Raw genomic sequence first — 24,197 nt, 5'->3', positions numbered from 1 at the left:
TTGTTCAGCCATTGGATGTAGTAGGGATGCGGGTGTGGCTTGGTGTTGAGGGCAAGCTTCTGCACCATATCGCTGCTTGCCAAGTTGTTGCAGCTACCTCCATCAATGATCATGCGACAAGAACGTCTTTGATGACACACTTTGTTTGGAATAAAATGTGTCGCTGATTTTGCTCCGCCATCTCCATTTGTGCACTAAGCACTCGCTGCACGATCAAGCTCTCATAGTGGTCCGCTTCACCTGCATTAATATGTTCTTCTATTTGATGTTCATTACCTGCACGGTCATTCGCAAGCAGTGCAAGTGTATCCTCATCAAAATCACTAGCAGATGAGTACTCACCATCATCCCTGACAATCATAACTCGCTTGTTTGGACAGTCACGCATCATGTGCCCATATCCCTTGCACCGGTGACATTGTATGTTGCTTGTTCTACCCGTCGATGCCACGGATGAAGTACTCACAGCAGGCTTTTGCATCGTCTTCGCAACTGAATTGGTGGGGGCAGCTCGAGTCTTGTCACTAGATGATGGAGTAGAAATACGTGTAGATGGAGTTGAAGCCATGTGTTGCTGCCATGAATTAGCCTTCCCTGCAGAAATATTACTCCTTGCGCTAGCACGTCGTCCCTGCACTTCCCTTTCAGCTTTACAAGCAAGATGAAACAAACGGGTCACATTATTGTATTCTTTGTAAGCGAGGATGTCCTGAATTTCCCGATTTAACCCACCCAAAAATCTAGCCATAGCCGGTTCCTCATCCTCCTCTAGGTTACAACGCAACATACCCGTTTGTAATCTTACTGAAAGCATCATCATTATTGTGTACCTCACGTCGGCGGTTGCCACCCATACCTCTACGGTTGTGACGAAGGCGACGTCGATCACGAGTGTCTTGATCATCATGTTCAGTATCACCAGTGTAGTCATCTTCATGACTACCGTGCTCTCGATCTCCCTCCTTTTCTTCTTTATGCTTCTCCTTATTTTCGGTGTGGAAATCATCAAATCGCCTTAGGAGAGCAGCAAGGCTTTTGTCCACACTAGGAACGGATTCCTCCAAACTTGTGAGCTTGTTGTTTGTGGCAATCTGCGTAGCCTCCAACTGCCCCAGCTTTTCATTTGTCACCTGCAAGTCGTTATCAAGTCCCTCTGTGTGCAGCTTCACTTTTCTTTCAAAATGTTGTATGATGCCCTTAGTGCGAGGTGTATGTGGTGTTTCGTTACCATCATCTGCCCCTGGCCTGGTTCAAAGACAAAGACAACAAAAAGGCAAGTGAAGAAATAAAAGTCCTACAACTACGCTACAGCAAGTCACTCACACTCAATCTGTAACACAAGTTCTTACCAATTCATACCTTGCTTGACAGGAGGGGTCATCTACCAACAAGTGTACAGCAATGGACGAAGTGTATCGGTGCTGCAGCACAAGACCTGTCAAGCTGTAGAGTATGTGGAGCTATAGGTGGGCTGAAACATGGAATGAACTAGCACCACATTAGTTATAAAAGCGAGCTGAATAAGCGTTCGATGATGGTGCTGTGCTGGTCCTAGGCTAGACCGTGCTAGAGACGCGAGCCTGGACACAAAGGAAAACCACAGCACACCCCCGAAAACAAGGTGGAACAAACCTAAAATCAATATGAAAAACAGCCCCTTTTTTGAATCTTTTCTCTTTTCTTTTTTTTCTTTTTTTGGGCAACCTCAAAAACTGATTATATGAACAAAAGAATACAAAAGAGCAATTCGCTCCACACACTTTTTTCGCTCCACTCTCTCTCTCTCTCTCTAGAGTAAGGCCGAACAAGTATGGAGTTATCTTTCTTTTTGAACTCAGATTGGAACTCTACTCGATCCGGACCAAGACCACAGTTCAATTCGGACTTCACAACAGATTCGACAGAGAGAAGATATGGTAATACTCGGCTGTGTATAGATGGTGACAAAAACTCGAAACTCTAAAGGACTAGACACTAAGACCAGCAACTCGACACAAACCGAAGCAACGCAAATTCAACAAGCCCTAACTAAAACGTACTAGCCAAGGCACAAAGGTTTAATAGGATTATGGAAAAACTAATTTACTATATTTTTTTTGGCTTTTCTGGACTATAGGAAATTAATTAAAAATAGCAAAGGATTAGAAGTCTCTCACCGAAGAACCTTGCTCTGATTACCAACTGATGCGAACCCGCTAGGGTTTTTGCCCGATCTTTTGATGAGAGACGGGGATAACTCGATTGGTGGATGGAGATGACGTTCACGGCCCGACTACAGCCCTCAAGACCGCGCCTTAGCAACCGATACACCACGTCTAATAGCCGTCACGATCTTGTGGAGCGCGACAACCAGCCCCTAGGGCTCCCGTCCTGCAAGCAATCGAAGAACTAGCAAGAACGAGAAAACAAGCACTGAATTTGCAAGATGAATTGAAGGTTTCAAACTGAATCTTAATCAACAATGGGGTTCCGAAGACAAGGAGACGGGCGGCTGATCCTGCACGCGCGCCTACAAGCAAGTAGCGAAGGCTAAACTTGATCTAAACAAAACCCAACGACCATGGCGGCTCTAGAGGGATATAAGTAGATGGATTGACGACCAAAGAGGTGTTGGGGTCGTCCTCCAACCCTAGGACGCGTCCCTAATGGACCCAACTTGATACATGGGCCATCAGCCCAAAATGAGGTGACACAGCACCCTGGACAGCAAGACCTATCGACGGTAATTGGATCATTGCCGCTGCTGCCGAACAGGTATTGACATGGGACTTGATTCATATGAAAGTAGACTTGATAAGCTTTCCAACAAGTCCTGAAGTGCCTGAATCCCGAATCGTATGCAACCGTGGTAACGGGCACAAGTTGACGCTTCGCTGTGTGTCCGAATCCAGCGAGCGTGAGTCCTTCTCCCTTTCGGTCTTTTCCTTGGTTCCTAATCAAAACAAGAGTGCACACGTTTCCATTGTCTAAACAAGATGGACACGAGCTTATCAAGGAACTCACTTGATTATTAAGTTGACGAACACGAGCACGAGTAAGAGGACCAGCTATAGGTTGTGTCGGAGAGGATGTATCGCTGGCGTTGATGTCCTCATCATATCTTGCATCAAGATTAGCACTATCTCTAAACAGGCCGAACCGAGCCTCCACTTGAGCCTCTTCTCCTAGGAGTACCAACAGGTGCTTCCAAAATAGTTTCTTAGACTTCGGTGCATTAGGCGCAAAGCATGCACATATCTTGCACCAATACTAACACTATTCTAAACAGACCAAAGCGAGATTTCATATGACACACGTCATCAAGGAGTTCCATCGGGTGCATCCAAATTGATTTCCAAGCATATGGTATGTTCCATGCAAACCGTGCACCTATATTGCATCAAGATTAGCACTATCTCCAAACAGACCAAACCAAGCATCCACTTGAGCCCATTCACCCAGGAGTACCAACAGGTGCTTCCAAAATGGTTTCTTAGACTTTGGTGCATTAGGCACAAACCATGCACATATCTTGCACCAAAACTAACACTATTTCTAAACAGACCAAAGCGAGATTCCATATGACACACGTCATCAAGGAGTTCCATCGGGTGCATCCAAATTGATTTCCAAGCATATGGTATGTTCCATGCAAACCGTGCACCTATATTGCATCAAGATTAGCACTATCCCAAACAAACCGAACCGAGCTTCCACTTGAGCCTCTTCATCTAGGAGTACAAACAGGTGCGTCAAAAATGGTTTCTTAGACTATGGTGCATTAGGCACAAACTATGCACCTATCTTCCACCGAAACTAACATTGTCTCGAAACGGACCGAAGCGAGATTCCATATGATACACGTCATCTAGGAGTTTCATTGGGTGCGTCCAAATTGATTTCTTAACATATGGTACGTTCCATGCAAACTGTGCAACTATCTTGCATCAAGATTAGCACTATATCCGAATAGACCAAATCGAGCCTCCACTTGGGCCTCTTCAACTACGAGTACCATCGGGTGCGTCTAAATTGGTTCCTTAGCCTATGGTGCATTAGGCGTAAACCGTGCACATATCTTCTACCAAAACTAACACTGTCTCTAAACAAACCGAAGCAAGATTCCATATGACACACATCATCAAGGAGTTATATTAGGTGCGTCCTAATTGATTTCTGAGCATATCATATGTTCCATGCAAACCGTGTATCTATCTTACATCAAGATTATGTGCAAACCGGTTACATATCTTGCACCGAAACTAACACTGTCTCTAAACGGACCGAAGTGAGATTCCATATGACACGCGTCATCTAGGAGTTCCATCTGGTGCGTCCAAATTGATTTCTGAGCATATGGTATATTCCATGCAAATCGTGCACCTATCTTGCATCAAGATTTGCACTATCTCTAAATAGGCTGAACCGAGCCTCCACTTGAGCCTCTTCACCTAGGACTACCAACAGGTGCTTCCAAAATGGTTTCTTAGACTTTGGTGCATTAGGCGCAAACCATGCACATATCTTGGACCGAAACTAATCTATCTCTAAGCACACAAAAGCAAGATTCCACATGACACACGTCATCAAGGTGTTCTATCGGGTGTGTCCAAATTAATTTCTAAGCACATGCTATGTTCTATGCAAACCATGCATCTATCTTACATCAAGATTAGTACTATCTCCAAATAGACCAAACCGAGCTTTCACTTGAGCCTTTTACCTAGGAGTACCATCGGGTGCGTCCAAAATAGTTTCTTAGCCTATGCTGCATTATGTGCAAACCTTGCACCTATCTTGCATCGAACTAACACTGTCTCCAAACAGACTGAAGCAAGATTGTTTTCCAAGCATTTGGTATGTTCCATGCAAATCGTGCACCTATCTTGCATCAAGATTAGCACTATCTCTAAACAGGCCGAACCGAGCCTCCACTTGAGCCTCTTCTCCTAGGAGTACCAACAGGTGCTTCTAAAATGGTTTCTTAGACTTTGGTGCATTATGCGCAAACCGTGCACATATCTTGCACCGAAACTAATCTATCTCTAAGCACACCAAAGCAAGATTCCATATGACACACGTCATCAAGGAGTTCTGTCGGGTGTGTCCAAATTAATTTCTAAGCATATGGTACGTTCCATGCAGACCGTGCGTCTATCTGGCATCAAGATTAGCACTACCTCCAAATCGACCAAACCGAGCTTTCACATGAGCCTTTTACCTAGGAGTACCATCGGGTGCGTCCAAAATGGTTTCTTAGCCTATGCTGCATTATGTGCAAACTTGCACCTATCTTGCACCGAAACTAACACTATCTCCAAAGAGACTGAAGCAAGATTTCGTATGACACACGTCATCTAGCAGTTCCATCATGTGCGTCTAGATTGATTTCCAAGCATTTGGTATGTTCCATGCAAACCGTGCACCTATCTTGAATCAAGATTAGCACTATCTCCAAATAGACCGAACCGAGCATCCACTTGAGCTCCTTCACCTAGGAGTACCAACAAGTGCGTCCAAAATGGTTTCTTAGACTATGGTGCATTAGGTGCAAACTATGCACCTAACTTGCACCAAAACTAACAATTTCTCCAAATGGACCGAAGCGAGATTCCATATGACACACATCATCAAGGAGTTCCATCGGGTGCATCCAAATTGATTTCCAAGCGTATGGTATGTTCCACGCAAACCATGCACCTACCTAGCATAAGGATTAGCACTGTCTCCAAACTAACCGAACCAAGCTTCCACTTGAGCCTCTTCACCCAGGAGTACCAAATAGTGTGTCCAAAATGGTTTCTTAGACTATGGTGCATTAGGCGCAAACTGTGCACTTATCTTGCACTAAAACTTACAGTGTCTACAAACGGATCGAAGCAAGATTCCATATGACACACGTAATCTAGGAGTTCCATTGGGTGCGTCCAAATTGATTTCTAAGCATATGGTATGTTCCTTGCAAATCATGCACCTATCTTGCATCAAGATTAGCACTATGTCCAAACAGATCAAACCGAGCTTCCACTTGAGCCCCTTCATCGAAGTACCAACACGTGCTTCCAAAATGGTTTCTTAGAGTATGGTGCATTAGGCGCAAACCATGCACATATCTTGCACCGAAACTAACACTATTTCTAAATAGACTAAAGCAAGATTCTATATGACACACGTCATCAAGGAGTTCCATCGGGTGCATCCAAATTAATTTCCAAGCATATGGTATGTTCCATGCAAACCGTGCACCTATCTTGCATCAAGATTAGCACTATCTCTAAACAGACCGAACCGAGCTTCCACTTGAGCCTCTTCATCTAGGAGTACAAACAGGTGCGTCAAATTTGGTTTCTTAGAATATGATGCATTCGGTACAAACTAAGCACCTATCTTGCACTGAAACTAACATTGTCTCCAAACAAACCGAAGCGAGATACCATATGACCCAAGTCATCTAGGAGTTCCATTGGGTGCGTCTAAATTGATTTCTTAACATACGTTCCATGCAAACTGTGCAACTATCTTGCATCAAGATTAGCACTATCTCCAAATAGACCAAACCGAGCTTTTACTTGAGGCATTTACTTAGGAGTACCATCGGGTGCATCCAAATTTGTTTCTTATCCTATGGTGCATTAGGTGCAAACCGTGCACCTATCTTGCAATGAAATTAACATTGTCTCTAAACGGACTAAAGTGAGATTCCATATGACACATGTCATCTATAAGTTCCATCTAGTGCGTCCAAATTGATTTCTGAGCATATGGTATGTTCCATGCAAATCGTGCACCTATCTTGCATCAAGATTAGCACTATCTCTAAACAGGCCGAACCGAGCCTTCACTTGAGCCTCTTCACCTAGGAGTACCAACAGGTGCTTCCAAAATGGTTTCTTAGACTTTGGTGCATTAGGCGCAAACCGCGCACATATCTTGCACCGAAACTAATACTATCTCTAAGCACACCAAAGCGAGATTCCATATGACACATGTCATCAAGGAGTTCCATCGGATGCATCCAAATTGATTTCCAAGCATATGGTTTGTTCCATGGAAACCGTGCACCTATCTTCCACTTGAGCCTCTTCATCTAGGTGTATGTGGGGTATAAACCCCTATACCCTTACGGCTAGACTTGGGCCAGGAGGCTTGGCCTATCATGAGATAGTTCGAAGCTTGATCCAACTGCTCGGAGTTTCACGCAAGGAAACAAGATGTGGAGATCAAGTAGGATTCTAGTCGGTTAGAATAGGAATTGATGTCGCACTATCTATGGCAATGGTAACCGACTAGGATTAGTTTCCAGATCTGTAACCATGCCCTCTGGACTATATAAAGAGAGGCGAGGGACCCCCTTAGGAGAGATCATCTCAACTCAACACAATCTACGGCAATACAATAAGACGCAAGACGTAGGTATTACGCCCACACCGCGGCCGAACCTGGATAAAAACAATGTCTGTGTCTTGCGTCACCATCGAGTTCGTAGCTTGCGCACCTGTCTGCCGATAAACTACTACCGTGGGTATATCCCAAGGTAGACTGCCGACTAGTTTTCGTTGACAGTGACTAGCTTTCGTCATCGTTCCAGCTTCCGCGGTCGTGGCTGAAGGTCTCACGTTCACCGTCGGGCAGATCACTTGGACAACTCGTGGTGGCGGCCTTACGACCACGACTTTGGGAGAAACCCAGATCCAATCTGGGACAGTAGAAGCGTCGACTTCGATCACGCCAACCCCAAGGACCCGACCTCCGCTCCCTTGCTACAGGGCAAAGCGAGTCGACAACTCGGATCTTCTTCAAGCCCTCGATCGCGCCGACCTCAAACTTCTCGAAGCCTCCAACCTGGTGGAATCGATTTCGCGCACGAACGAACGACTGGAATCGTCCCTGACGATAACATCGACCACCGCGGGACGGACTGTCAAATTCAAGCCAGCCCCCCCTCCCAACAAAGAACTTCCCTCACGGTCTGAGCAACGCGGCTGATCAGTTTTCGAGGCATACAGATTCTCTGTTCGGGAAGATGGGATTGTCGCTAGGACAAACTCGCCAACCAGCTTGCCGCTTCGTCAACATGGTATCCATCTGAGTTCTACCAGACGATAAGGCCACCAGTACAAACTCTAGCACAGGATCTGTCCCTACAGAGGTTTTACACCTCGAGGACGAAGACTACGACCTGGATCTACCACCTTACCCCTCGGGTTTTTCCCGTTTCGTCTTTCGACCTCGGCGAGGAGATCTGATTTTCAACGTCAGCAATGACGAGCTAGTTGTCGATGGCGAAACCGACGAGCAAAGACAACAGCACGAGCAGCGCAACGCCAATCGTGCTCAGCGGCGAGCGGATAAGGAGCGGCAGCTCGCACCACACAACCTCAGCGATGCTTTCGACATGGTCGGGAATCAGAAAGTCTACAAGACGCCAAGCGCCAACGTGGCCGTTGCAATGGCAAACTTGGATCGATTCCCCGATACTCCAGAGACCAGGGCATCCGATCCAATATACGAGCACATCTGATCGCCGCGATGGGGCAGACCTCTACTTTGCTCAAAAGAGTCCAAGCCGTCTCCTACACGGAGGTTTCTTCTAACCAGACTCACCACAGTTGGACTTCACCGCGACCTAGTGGGCGCCATCATAGCCGCTCACCCGCCAACGATCACAGGAAGGACACTAGACGCGACAACCGTGGTCGGGACACTGGCAGTTACCGCGAGCAGAGACGCGGACGTGGTCAGGAGGTAAACCAAGACTAGGACTTGCGATACAACATCCCACCTAAGGATGTCAACGAACGCATCAATAGTCGCATTACGGAGCACGCAGTACATGAAAATGTGCGACGCATTGAGTATGATGCAGCACATGGCCCCTCCGGCCTGAGACAGTTCTCCTCACACCTTCGCCAAGTCGTATGGCCTCGTAACTTCAAGCTTGCGAAGTTTAAAAAGTACGATGGCAAGGAGAATCCTGAGAATTGGATCACCCTTTACGAGATCGCAGTCCGATTAGCCGTAAGGGACGAACACGTCATGGCAAACTACTTCCCAGTTGTCCTCGATCAAGCTGGCCATCAAGGGCTCCTCGGTCTACCCGAGGACTCATTCGACTCTTGGGAAGAATTGCGCCAGGCATTCATTGATAACTTCATTGCTACATGTGAGCAGCCTGGAAACAAATACGATCTTGAAAGGATATGGGACAGGAAGAATGAGCCCTTGCGCGATTACATCCGACGCTTCTCGGATATGCGCCTCAAGATTTCGAAGATTTCTCACGACGAGGCTATATCGGCCTTCATCAAGGGTCTACGCTTCCATGAAGATTTACGAAGCAAGCTACTGCGCAAAAGGCTGACCACGGTCGCTGAACTCCTCGCCACGACCAAAAATTACGCCGATGCCGACGACGCAGAAAAGCTCATCCGCGAAGACATGAGAGGAGCCGAGCAGCCTCCTCGACGAGACGATAGTCGTGGTAGTTTTGATAAACGAAATCCACGCCGCAATGATAACCGTGACCACTGAGAAGGTTGGGACAGGCGTCGCGAAAACCGTGACGATTTTAGAGGCAAGCGACCTCGCGACAACGATCATTAGGTGAACACAGTCAAACGTCCCAATGGACGACGGGACTACCAGGAAGACTACAACAAGACACTGAAAGGGCCATGCCAACTCCATCCCAAGTCTAACCATACGATGGAAGAATGTCGTGTCCTCAAAAGCATCTACACACAACGGGCCGCCTAGGGGGATACCACCAAGAAAAACAGGAAGCAGGATAGACACGGTCAGGAAGACGGAGACGACGACCAGGATAGGGACCCACGACATCAATATGTCAGTCCCACCGATGTGGTACACTCCATCTTTGGAGGAAAAGTCTCCATCGAGTCAAAACGGGAAAGAAAGCTCTTGAAAAGGGCTTGCCTTAATGTGGACAGCACCGATGGCCTGATCGCCGACCCTAAATTCCCTCCCTGGTCGCACCGAGAGATCTCCTTCAACAGGCAGAACCAGTGGGCCGCCACCCTTGAACCAGGGCGCTTTCCTCTGATCCTGGACCCATGCATCAACAGCGTCAGGTTCGAGCGCGTGCTCGTTGACGGAGGCAGCTCCATTGATATCCTTTTCCGCAACAGCTTGCCCGCTCTCAAGCTAACACCGGCGCAGTTGAAGTCATACGACGCCCAGTTCTGGGGCGTCTTACCAGGTCAAAGTTCAGTACCCCTTGGCCAGATAACGCTGCCCGTCCAGTTCAGAACACCAGACCATTTCCGCACGGAGTTCGTCAACTTCGTGGTCGCCGATTTCGATGGGAGTTACCACGCAATTCTAGGCAGTCCCTCACTCACCAAGTTCATGGCAGTCCCGCACTACTCGTACTTGGTCCTCAAGATGCCAACCGAGACGGGTGTCTTAACCGTCCGAGGCAACGTCTACACCGCGTACACTTGCGAAGAGGAAAGCTTCAAGGTCACCGAGGCAATCGATCTCTCGATTCACATGGTACAAACTGTAGCACAAGCTACCCAAGTTCCACCCGACCAGCTCCAACTAACTGAGCAGGAGACTCCAAGGAAAAGCTCCAAGTCTAAGGAGCACAAGGAAGTACAGCTGGTCGACGGTAACCCAGAAAAGACGGCTCTTATTGGGGCCAACCTAGACCCCAAATAGGAAGATGCGCTCGTCAGGTTTCTAAGGGACAACGTAAGCGTTTTCGCATGGAAACCTGCACAGATGCCCGGTGTCCCACGAAACCTGATCGAGCACTCCTTAAACGTCTCGAAGACCGCAAGGCCTATCAAGCAGAAGCTATGACAGTTCGCTCGTGACAAAAAGGAGGCTATTAGGATAGAAATTACACGGCTTTTAGCAGCCGGATTTATTAAAGAAGTGTATCATCCCGATTGGCTCGCCAATCCAGTCCTTGTAAGAAAAAAGAATAATGAATGGAGAATGTGCGTTGATTACACTGATCTCAATAAACACTGTCCTAAAGATCCTTTCGGTCTCCCTCGTATCGACGAAGTGGTCGATTCAACGGCCGGATGCGAACTCCTCTCTTTTCTCGACTGTTACTCTGGTTATCACCAGATCTCGCTAAAGGAAGGCGACCAGATCAAAACTTCCTTCATCACTCCTTTCGGCGCATATTGTTACACCACCATGTCCTTTGAACTAAAAAACGCTGGGGCCACCTATCAACGCGCTATTCAGCAAAGCCTCTGCGACGAGATACATGACGACCTCGTCGAGGCTTACGTTGACGACGTTGTCATCAAAAGCAGGGACGCGAGCACCCTGATCGACAACTTGGACCGCACTTTTAAGGCGCTAAATAAATACAAGTGGAAGCTCAATCCCAAAAAGTGTATCTTTGGGGTACCCTCTGGCCTACTACTCGGCAACGTCGTCAGCCGCGACGGCATACGGCCGAACCCTTGAAAAGTTAAGGCGGTGCTCGATATACGACCACCCAAGAACGTCAAAGACATTCAAAAGCTCACCGGATGCATGGCCGCTCTCAGCCAGTTCATCTATAGGCTGGGGGAAAAAGGCCTCCCCTTTTTCAAACTTCTAAAAGCATCGGAAAAATTCTCCTAGACAGAAGAAGCTAACGTTCCCTTCACCCAGCTCAAAACTTTCCTTACCTCACCACCCGTCCTCACCGCACCTCAACCTAACGAGGACCTGCTCCTGTATATAGCAGCAACTGATCGAGTCGTCTCCACGGCACTTGTGGTTGAGCGGGATGAACCAGGCCATGTCTACAAAGTCCAGAGACATGTATACTTCATAGGCGAAGTCCTAAACGAATCCAAGACCAGGTATCCTCAGATACAAAAACTAATCTACGCCATCTTAATCACCTCAAGAAAGCTGAAGCACTACTTCGATGGCCATCGGGTTTTAGTTACTACCAGTTTTCCATTGGGGGACATTTTGCGCAACAAGGACGCCAACGGAAGAATTGTAAAGTGGGCAATGGAGTTATGCCCATTTTCTTTAGATTTCCAGAGTCGCACTACCGTCAAGTCTCAGGCCCTGGTCGACTTCATCGCAAAATGGACGGATGTCAACGAGCCCCCCTCTCCAGATGTCTTCGACCACTGGTCAATGTTCTTCGATGGATCCTTGAACATCAATGGGGCCGGTGCCGGAATACTTTTCGTTTCACCAAACAAGGACAAACTCTGTTACATCCTTAGGATCCTCTTTCCAGCATCCAACAACGTCGCCGAATACGAAGCATGTTTGCATGGCATCCGATTGGATGTCGAACTGCGAGTCAAACGCCTTTACGTCTACGGTGACTCTGCCCTAGTCATCAACCAGCTAAATAAGGAGTCGGACACAACTCACGAGAAGATGGACCTCTACTCCAAAGAAATCCGAAAGTGGGAATCAAATTTTTACGGCATAGAGTACATCCACGTGGTCTGGGACAGGAATCAAGCAACAGATGCGCTGTCAAAGATAGGATCATCCTGGGCCCAGATCCCGCACGGTGTTTTCGTTTAGGACATTCACACGCTAAGCGTCGGTACAGACCTAGGCGACAAGTCACCCAACAAAACAATGCTCGTAGACGACACCACTCCGACAACCAGCAGCCACAACTGGCGCACTCCTTTCATCAAGTATCTCTCGGACGATTCGGGATTTCAAGACAAAACGGAGAACGAGCGCCTTATCCGGCGATCCAAAAATTACATACTGGTCGATGGCAAACTTATGCGTAAGAACGCAAGTTCAGAAGTCTTGCTGAAGTGTATATCCCAAGAGGATGGCATAAAGTTACTGGATGACATACATACTGGATCCTCTGGTAACCACGCCGCCTCTAGAACACTGGTCGGGAAGGCCTTCCGAGCAGGCTTTTACTGGCCAACCGCAGTCGCCGACGCCGAGAAACTGGTCCGGCATTGTGAAGGATGCCAGTTCTTCGCCAAGCGGACCCATGTACCTGCTCATGAAATCCAGACGATTCTGTCATCCTGGCCATTTGCATGTTGGGGTCTCGACATGATCGGGCCATTCAAACCGGCTCCCGGCAATTTCAAATTCGTATTCGTACTAATCGACAAGTTCTCGAAGTGGATCGAGTACAAGCCATTGGTCAAAGCGACTTTCGAGAAGGCCGTGGAATTCCTCAATCAAATTATACATAGATTCGGGGTTCCCAACAGCATAATCACCGACCTGGGCACTCAGTTCACCGACACTACATTCTGGGACTTCTATTATGACAGAGGAGTAGTCATAAAATACGTGTCGGTAGCCCATCCACGAGCCAACGGCAAAGTCGAACGTGCAAATGGAATGATTATTGATGCTCTAAAAAGAGATTGTATACCGAAAACGACAAGGCACCAGGGCGGTGGATGAAAGAGTTACCAGCTGTGGTCTGGGGTCTTCGAACACAGCCTAGTCAGACCACGGGTGTATCGCCCTATTTTATGGTTTATGGGGCCGAGGCAGTGCTCCCCTTGGACGTAGCCTTTGGATCTCCAAGAGTCGAACATTTCGACCAGTCTTCAGCCGACCTCGCCAGAGAGCTCGAAATCAACTGCACAGAAGAGAGGCGCCTGACTTCCTGTCTTCGAACAGCGAACTATCTCGAGGCCATTAGGCGATACCACAATAGGAACGTCAAAGACCGCTCCTTCGTGGTCGGTGATCTGGTACTCAAACGGAAAACAAGCCAGGAGGGAATGCACAAGTTATCTACACCTTGGGAAGGACCTTTTGTGGTCGCTGAAGTTACACGCCCTACATCTTATAGACTGGTGTACCCAGATGGAACATGCTTGCCCAACTCCTAGCACCTAGACAAACTGTGCCGCTTCTATCCCTAAGTTTCAGTACATTTCATTTGTAAATCTTTTTTGATGAATAATAATGAAATTTGCCTTTTTTGCTGTATACTTTTACATACGCAGAATACTCGACAAGTGCCACAATTACTTTCCAGGATAAGCTCATTAACATGACTCAGTGATACATCACTCAAACAAATTTACAGCGCTCAAAACCATGGTTCACATAAAATCAAACTTTATTACAAACTTTATATACAAAGTTTACAATAAACACCCCTCTGGGCGGCTTCTAGTCTACTCCTACAGACTACTCTACAAACCTACTGCTCAGCCGCACGACTCTCTTGTCCCGCCGAAGGGGTCGGGGCCACCGGCGCCTGGCTGGTCGAGACCGCAGGCGTCGACCGCCCATCTCCTGCAATCGATGCCCCCGACAACTCCCGGACCGACCTATCTGATCACGGCTGATCGGGGGGAGTTGATGTCCCGCAGAGATTTATATCGCCGATCACTGTCGACGATAGGTCCAGCAGATTGACGCGAAGGTCATCCGCCTCCCTTGGACCAACCTCCTTCGGATATCACCTCTCAAGTCGGGACAAATCGACCAGGGGGTAGTGGGCGCGTACTGTATCGGAACCGCCCAAATTATGAGAGATTAAGCCTGATAGCGACCATTTGCATAGTCAAACCATCCAGCTTAAGCCCATATAATCCCGGTAGTCCGTGAAATATCGAAGGATTTCAAACCACAAATCGTACATACAGCCAAGATCGTAATAAGTTCAGCGGTCACCATTCACAGTTACATCCAGTTCGAAAACATTCATCGAAAACATCGGAGTGCTTAAAGTTATTACAGCCAAGTTCATAAGTAGCGGAATCTTCGTAGTATGAAATTACACACACAAGTTCAGTTTGATACAGTGCCATAGTTTTGGTCATCCCCACAAAAGCAAAAGAAGATACAGAGTGACCATCGCCCTTGGTCTAGTCATCACCCATAGCGGGGTACAGGCAGAGGATGCAATAACCATAGTACATTTGACCATCTGCAAAACAACATGGGAATAGAACCATACAACTCAAGATATAGATTTTACAAGATTTAAACCGATTTCTGGAAAATGTTTATTTGAGAAAACCGCCGAAAAACACTAAACTCACCCAGATCCACACCCGTAGAGGCACTGACAGGTGGGATCCGGGGCCGTGACCCCACGGATCAGCCATGCAACCCACCGGCGGATCTCCGGCCGGCCGGCTCTTGCCACGGGGTGAGCACCAGCGTGCTCCCCGCAGTGAGGCGCATCCAGGGGTACCCTCGGATTGGCCGGAGGATGACCGGAACACCTCCGACGAGCGTGCATGGCGGCACGGCGACGCTGCTCGTCGTGGCCAGGCCGCTCCGGTGCGGTAGAGCGCGCGCAAACGTCCCTCCGAGCTTCCTCACCTCACTACCGACCTAGTGCACCAAAGAACAAGCGAAAAGAGGCAGGATACAGCAAGATCCGTCGCGGCGGAGCCCTCCGGCGAGCGATTCACGGCGCACTACTGCTTCTCACCTTGGTAGAGCGTATGCAGGGGCTTACCGCGGCGACGGCGAGTGCTCTGGTGTCCTTGGCGTCGAGTTTGGGGCTCTGGTGCGACCGGCGGCAAGCGGCGGAGCTTTTCTCCGGCAATGGCGCGGGCGGAGCCGCTGCTGCTGCTGCTGCTGCGCAAACGGAGGAAGGAGGGAGAGGCGCGGGCGACAGAATGGAGGGAGTGGTCTGGGGGCGCGGGGTGGCGTCCCGACCAGGGGGAGGGGGTGGTCGGCCGCGGCGCGCCCAACGCCGGCATACGGCCGCCACGTGGCCGTCGCAGGATGGGGCGAGGCGGGCGCCGCGCGCGGGAGAGAGAGGGGAGGGGGAGGCAGGCCGGGCTGCTGGCTGGGCCGAAAGGGAGGCGGGTCGGCCCAGCAGCGCCTGTCCCCTTTTCTATTTTTTTTTGAAATTCTTTTCTCAAATTCTTTCTAAATTCATTTGGGCTATTTAAAAATCACTTTCACCCTATTCTCCCAAAAGCAAAGTTGTTCCAAAACAAAAACCCTACAACTTTGTTTTAATAAGCAAGACCAAATTCCAAATAGAATTTGAATTACAGATTAAAACTAGTTCTAGGTTTTCAAATAAATTCATTTTGGGGATTTTTGTGTAAATTCCATTTCTCAAATTCTATGGCTCCAAAAATTGCACAAAAATACTCTTAATTCTTTTTGCACACAATTCAACCTAGTTTGAATATTTCACAATTTTAGAAGCAAGCGTCATATTTTTTTTAACATACTTAAATCTCATAGAATAAAGCACATAAATCACATTTTGGATGGATGACATGCTCATGTGATGCTATGCTTGATGAGAATGCTTATGCATGTTTTGATAAGACTAAGTGCATGCTTAACACCTAGGGTGTTACACGTACCATGCTGAGCATGTGCGCTCCGGCAAACTCCCCGACATCCTTAACAAACTACTGAAGCCAGCCCCACGCTTGCTGCGCCTTTTCGACCGGTGTTAGCTTCGGCGCACGGGGCTGGTCCTCGGGGAGCTCGGGACTGATCAGGTCAAGTACTGGGGCTACTCCTTTCTAGATCTTGATGCAGTTGGTCTTCTAGGAGTCCCGTTCCTTGACCAGCTCATCGAGGTGCTTTTTAGTGTTGACTTTAAGCACTATGACAGAGTTTTCAAGAAAACCAAGCAAACAGTCAGTATAAACAAGAGGAAAAGAAAACTGCATGGTCAAAAAGGGCGAAACAGCTCTTACCAGCTAACTCCCGACTTTTGTTCTTCAGCTCCTCGCCAGCCTCGCGCTCGGTCTGCAGCGCACCGGCACGCTCCTGGTCGAGCCGATCCCTCTCTTCTCGGAGGCGCCCAATCTCCTACTCTAGACCTGAAGCAACAACTGCTGGTCATCAAAACCGACCACACAGTTAACTACAACTGCTCGGAACATTTGCCCTACCCTTCTTCTCGCGGTCCTTATCGGCTAGTCGCCGATTCAGATCCAGCAGGCGTTCTTCCTGAGCCGCCTTCTCGGCCACCTCCCTCTCCGCCTCCAACCGAAGGTGGTCCACCTCCGTGGTCAGGGCTTTGTTCTCGGCGATTATACCTTCAATTTGGTCGAAGCACCTTTTTCGGTACTTCGCCGTTTTCATTGCACCCTGCAAGAAATATACATGTCATATAGTGAACAAGCAACAATGTATACATACTCTGGCAGAATACAAGACCACTTACCTTTACTTCATCAACGAGCCGCTTAGCAGCGCACTCTACCCTCGCCGCCTCCTCGGTCTCGGCGAGCTCTTCGTGGCCGGCCCAGTGGTCCCCACGCTGGTGCCACACGTAAACATGTTGGCGACCATCGCGGGGATGCCCCTGGATCTCCTCCACTTCATCATCAGAGGCCGCTTGGCCCTCGGCGCCCTCCCTGCTACCCCCAGCCATAGTATCGGGTATCATCGGACCCTTACCTCGGCTAGGGGAGCCCTCTGGTGTGGAAGCTTCTACTAGGACTGGAGTCGGGGCCCTCTCTTCTTCAGCAGGAGGGGGGTCGCGACCTTGTCTCCCTCCTCCGCAACACTGCTCGAGGGAGGCGTCCTCTCCATCTCATCACCCCTTGTCGGGGTACTCGCCCCAGCCCTATCTCGAGCCGGGTCCTCCTCGGTGGTCCCTGCCACGGACACAACCGCGGGCTGCTCCACGGGCCGCTCATGAGTAGTTTGCTCAGCGGAATCCTTGTCAGCAACGGCCGGCTCGGTTGTTCTCAAGCCGCCTATGTTGCTTGGATCAACATCTGAGGCCGCACTAACAAGAAAGAGCCAATGCAAATTCCCATAACAACATTATACTTTGTAAAACACAAAGAAAGTGCAGAAGACATGTTTTATAACTCACAGCCGCCGTGAAGAACCTTCTCCTGTGCCTTTGCTCCTATGTATCGCCGCGAAGAACCTTCTCCTGGTCCTCCCAGCCGCCGCTGCCGCTTCTGCCCCTCCAAGTCGTATTAGCTCGGTGTGTGGGGCAGGAGGATCACTGGTTACCCGACCAGCGTCGATCGGCGCGACGTCAGGGCGGCTACGTGGTCTTCGAACCAAATATGGAGCAGCCTCATCCTCTTCGTCCTTGTCGTCGGCGATCCTCACGAGCCGGCGACGCTTCGGGGCCTAGCTGGTCTCCGCCGGCATTGCCTCCGTGGGGGATGGCTCCATAGCCATTGGCCTTTTCCCCGCCACCCTATCTTCAGTGGTCGGTGTTGGTCGGCTCTGGTCTTCTTCGCTGCTGGTGTATTGGAGACACCGAGCAGCATTGTCTGCCGGTGGGTCCACCCCTGCAGGATGGTCCATACCGGGTGCCAGCGACACGTACACCGAGCACCGGTCACTATCTCCTATCTGCAATACAACAGTGACAAGTCATCAGTCAAAAGTCATGAGTCAAAAGGCTATCTTACTTATATTGAAATATAGATAAAAATGGGCATCCATTTACCTTAGGAGCTGGTCGGCCTAGCTTAAAAGCAGGCATCCGGTCATCACTTCAAACGAAGTTATCATCAGTCAGGTTCAATAACTCGTTCATCAACCGCTGGACCTCTGCCTTCTACAAACCGTCCCAGTGCATCCTGGTCGGGTCTTGGCTTCCTACGTACTCGTACGCCAAGTGCACCCTCCTCTGACAGGGCATTACTCGTCGCACGAGGAAGTTCCCGACCACTCCTGGTCCGTCCAGGCGGGACCAGTCGATCAGGTTCATCAACTTCGACACCTGACCGGTGTACTCGGGTCGAGCTGTCCAGCTGACCCTCTTCTCGGGAATATATCCAACATCGCAAAAAGTGGCGCTGCCTGGTTCTTGCCAAATGTAGAACCACCTCTTGTACCATTCGGTGAGGGAGGTGTTCCACGGGCAACTTAGGTAACGGTTTTTCATCCCGTCACGAAGATTGAGGTATACTCCACCTACAATCTTGGAGCCTCCAACTGCTCCCTTCTTCCTCAAGCAGAATAAGTAACGGAAGAGATCAAAGTGTGGCTCTATCCCGACATAGGCCTCGCACAAATGAATAAAAGTGGAAACGAGAAGAATGGAGTTTGGGTGTAGGATGCAGATCCCGATCTCATAGTAAAGAAGAGAGCCTTGAAGGAAAGGATGAACTGGAATCCTAAACCCCCTCTTGAAAAAATCTTCAGAAACTACGATCTCACCGACGCCAGGGTCGGGGTAGCTTTCCCCTTCCGGTGCTCTCCAGCCGCCGAGCTCCTGATTGTGCAGGAGTCCCATCTTGACGAGGTCATTGAGGGATCTTGTGTTGCTCCGGGACTTCTTCCATTCCTTGGCCATCATCTCGGCCCTCTTCTTGGCGTCACTCTTCGCCATTTCCTTCTTGTGGAAACCTTTGAGCTCGGATTTGGGGTTTGAAGGTGCTGAGGAAGATGAAGGCTGGGCAATAGTATGTGATTGCTGGGTATAGAACTAGAGTGCGACTTTGGGCTTTTTATAACAACAGCCCCACCTCTACCACTTTCCGCATTTTGGGGAAGTGGGCGGATCTTGCGGCAGCTGTGGCGTTTCGGTTTTCAATAATTATCGCAGTTAATTTGGTGGCTTTTCTGCATAATTGATGGTTTTCTTTTCTTGGACTGCGCAAAGAGCGGCTGCACATTTACCAGGGGCACCTTTTTATGCAATAGCCTAACAATATGGCAGGATGCTCTGTCACATCGCACATTAATACAGCGATACGGTTTTTTCAAAAGAAAAGTAGGAGTTTTGGTCAGATAGACATGATATACTTGGGGACTGTACCGACCATCGAGCATGACATGCTCGGGGACTGGTCGACCAGTCTGCCCATTCGACATCCTAAGGACTGTACCGACCACCGAGCATGACATTCTCGGGGACTGGTCGACCAGTCTGCCCATTCGACATCCTTGGGACTGTACTAACCACCGAGCATGACATGCTCGGGGACTGGTCGACCAGTCTGCCCATTCGACATCCTGGAGACTGTACCGACCACCGAGCATGAGATGCTCGGGGACTGGTCGACCAGTCTAACCTCTCGACAATCTGGGACTGCACCGACCACCGAGCACGCCATACTCAGGGACTGGCTGATTAGTCTCATCTTTTGAAAATCTGGGAACTATGCCAAACCTCGAGCATGACACACTCAGGGATTGGTTAATCGGTTCTCTCAGACACAAAAAGAGCAACACGATCTTGGCATTGAAAAATCAAATTGTATAACGGCTGCTCGGATAATTCTAATTTTTTAGACCTTGCTATAAGGCTCATGCTTTGCCTTCCAGCAAGCTTGGGGACTACATCGGTACGATGCATCTGGCGATGCATTTCAGTATCAGATTTTTCTATGTGGTTTTTCTCTTTAGACCCTGGCACCACGTGCCTACGTCACCTACTACCAGGCTCGGGGACTAAGTGGGCACACTTCACCTTGCGGTGAATATGCTAGCTTTTTGAAAGTCTATACTTTTCAGAAAAGTAAAGTGGGCACACTTCGTCAGGAAAAAAATATTTTTTGATTAAGAGCACCATGCATTCTTTGAACAACCTGCTTCTTTGATGTCAATGTTGATCAACTGTCTTTTAAGTTGGTTAAAATACCGTTGCAACTGTTCGGGCGACTTTCCTGCTAATCGAAGACGTCAAGCCTCACTCGTCGAAGAAGCTCAAGATGGTGTGTTACATCACAATACATGGTGCTCGGGGACTAGCTGTGGGGGTATAAACCCCTATACCCTTACAGCTAGACTTGGGCCAGGAGGCTTGGCCCATCACGAGATAGTTCGAAGCTTGATCCAACTGCTTGGAGTCTCACGCAAGGAAACAAGATGTGGAGATCAAGCAGGATTCTAGTCGGTTAGAATAGGAATTGATGTCGCACTATCTATGGCAACTGTAACCGACTAGGATTAGTTTCCAGATCTGTAACCCTGCCCTCTAGACTATATAAACAGAGGCGAGGGACGCCCTAGGATAGATCATCTCAACTCAACAAAATCTACGACAATACAATAAGACGCAGGACGTAGGTATTACGCCCACACGGCGACTAAACCTGGATAAAATCCTTGTCTCTGTCTTGCGTCACCATCGAGTTCGTAGCTTGCGCACCTCTCTGCCGATAAACTACTACCGTGGGTATACCCCAAGGTAGACTACCGACTAGCTTTCGTTAACAGAGTACAAATAGGTGCGTCAAAAATGGTTTCCTAGACTATGGTGCATTAGGCACAAACTATGCACCTAACTTGCACCGAAACTAACATTGTCTCCAAACAAACCGAAGTGAGATTCCATATGACACACGTCATCTAGGAGTTCCATTGGGTGCGTCCAAATTGATTTCTTAACATATGGTACGTTCTATGCAAACTGTGCAACTATCTTGCATCAAGATTAGCACTATATCTGAATAGACCAAATCAAGCCTCCACTTGAGCCTCTTCAACTACGAGTACCACCGGGTGCGTCTAAAATGGTTTCTTAGCCTATGGTAAATTAGGCGTCAACCGTGCACATATCTTCTACCAAAAATAACACTGTCTCTAAACAAACCTAAGCACTATTCCATATGACACACATTATCAAGGAGTTAAATCAGGTGCGTCCTAATTGATTTCTGAGCATATCGTATGTTCCATGCAAACCGTGCATCTATCTTGAATGAAGATTAGCACTATCTCGAAATAGACCAAACCAAGCTTTCACTTGAGCCTTTTACCTAGGAGTACCATCGGGTGCATCCAAAATGGTTTCTTAGCCTATGCTGCATTATGTGCAAACCGGTTACATATCTTGCACCGAAACTAACACTGTCTCTAAACAGACCGAAGTGAGATTCCATATGACACATGTCATCTAGGAGTTCCATCTGGTGCGTCCATATTGATTTCTGAGCATATGGTATGTTCCACGCAAATCGTGCACCTATCTTGCATCAAGATTAGCACTATCTCTAAATAGACCGAACCGAGCCTCCACTTGAGCCTCTTCACATAGTACCAACAGGTGCTTCCAAAATGGTTTCTTAGACTTTGGTGCATTAGGCGCAAACTGTGCATATATCTTGCACCAAAACTAATACTGTCTCTAAGCACACCAAAGCGAGATTCCATATGACACACGTCATCAAGGAGTTCTATCGGGTGTGTCCAAATTAATTTCTAAGCATATGGTATGTTCCATGCAGACCGTGCATCTATCTTGCATCAAGATTAGCACTATCTCTAAATAGACCAAACTGAGCTTTCACTTGAGCCTTTTACCTAGGAGTACCATCGGGTGCGTCCAAAATGGTTTCTTAACCTATGCTGCATTATGTGCAAACCTTGCACCTATCCTGCACCGAAACTAACACTGTCTCCAAACAGACTATGGTTTCTTAGACTATGGTGCATTAGGTGCCAACTGTGCACCTATCTTGCACTGAAACTAATAATGTCTCCAAATGGACCAAAGCGAGATTCCATATGGCACACGTCATCAAGGAGTTCCATCGGGTGCATCCAAATTGATTTCTAAGCATATGGTATGTTCCATGCAAACCAGGCACCTACCTTGCATAAGGATTAGCACTATCTCCAAACTGACCGAACCAAGCTCCCACTTGAGCCTCTTCACCCAAGAGTTCCAAATAGTGCGTCCAAAATGGTTTCTTAGACTATGGTGCATTAGGCACAAACTGTGCACCTATCTTGCACTAAAACTTACAATGTTTACAAACAGACCGAAGCAAGATTCCATATGACACACATCATCTAGGAGTTCCATTGGGTGCGTCCAAATTGATTTCTAAGCATATGGTATGTTCCTTGCAAATCATGCACCTATCTTGCATCAAGATTAGCACTATCTCCAAAATAGATCAAACTAAGCTTCCACTTGAGCCTCTTCACCGAAGTACCAACAGGTGCTTCCAAAATGGTTTCTTTGACTATGGTGCGCTAGGCACAAACCATGCGCATATCTTGCACCAAAACTAACACTATTTCTAAATAGACCAAAGCGAGATTCCATATGACACACGTCATCGAGGAGTTCCATCGGGTGCATCCAAATTGATTTCCAAGCATATGGTATGTTCCATGCAAACAGTGAACCTATCTTGCATCACGGTTAGCACTATCTCCAAACAGATCGAACCTAGCTTCCACTTGAGCCTCTTCATCTAGGAGTACACACAGGTGTGTCAAAAACGGTTCCTTAGACTATGGTGCATTAGGCACAAACTATGCATCTATCTTGCACCAAAACTAACATTGTCTCCAAACTGATCGAAGCGAGATTCCATATGACACAAGTAATCTAAGATTTCCAATGGGTGCGTCGAAATTGATTTCTTAACATATGGTACGTTCTATGCAAACTGTGCAACTATCTTTCATCAAGATTAGCACTATATCCGAACAGACCAAATCAAGCCTCCACTTGAGCCTCTTCAACTACGAGTACCACCGGGTGCATCTAAAATAGTTTCTTAGCCTATGGTGCATTAGGCATAAACCGTGCACATATCTTTTACCAAAAATAAAACTGTCTCTAAACGAACCGAAGCAATATTCCATATGACACGCATTATCAATTAGTTTTATCAGGTGCGTTCTAATTGATTTCTGAGCATATCGTATGTTCCATGCAAACCGTGCATCTATCTTGCATCAAGATTAGCACAATCTCCAAACAGACCAAACCGAGCTTTCACTTGAGTCCCTTGACCTAGGAGTACCATCGGGTGCGTCCAAAATGGATTCTTATCCTATGGTGCATTAGGTGCAAACCGTGCACCTATCTTGTACCGAAACAAACACTGTCTCTAAATGGACCGAAGTGAGATTCCATATGACACATGTCATCTAGGAGTTCCATCTGTTACGTCCAAATTAATTTCTGAGCATATGGTATGTTCCATGCAAATCGTGCACCTATCTTGCATCAAGATTAGCACTATCTCTAAACAGACCAAACCGAGCCTCCACTTTAGCCTCTTCACATGCAAACCGAGCACATATCTTGCACCAAAACTAATACTGTCTCTAACCACACCAAAGCAAGATTCCATATGACACACGTCATGAAGGAGTTCTATCGGGTGTGTCCAAATTAATTTCTAAGCATATGGTACGATCCATGCAGACCGTGCATCTATCTTACATCAAGATTAGCACTATCTCCAAATAGACCAAACTGAGCTTTCACTTGAGCCTTTTACCTAGGAGTACCATCGGGTGTGTCCAAAATGGTTTCTTAGCCTATGATGCATTATGAGCAAACCTTGCACCTATCCTGCACCGAAACTAACACTGTCTCCAAACAG

This window comes from Sorghum bicolor, unplaced genomic scaffold, assembly GCF_000003195.3.
Source record: "Sorghum bicolor cultivar BTx623 unplaced genomic scaffold, Sorghum_bicolor_NCBIv3 super_18, whole genome shotgun sequence".
NCBI lineage: Eukaryota > Viridiplantae > Streptophyta > Magnoliopsida > Poales > Poaceae > Sorghum > Sorghum bicolor.
The sequence above is the reverse complement of the archived record's forward strand: the minus strand, read 5'-3'. Positions refer to the sequence as shown.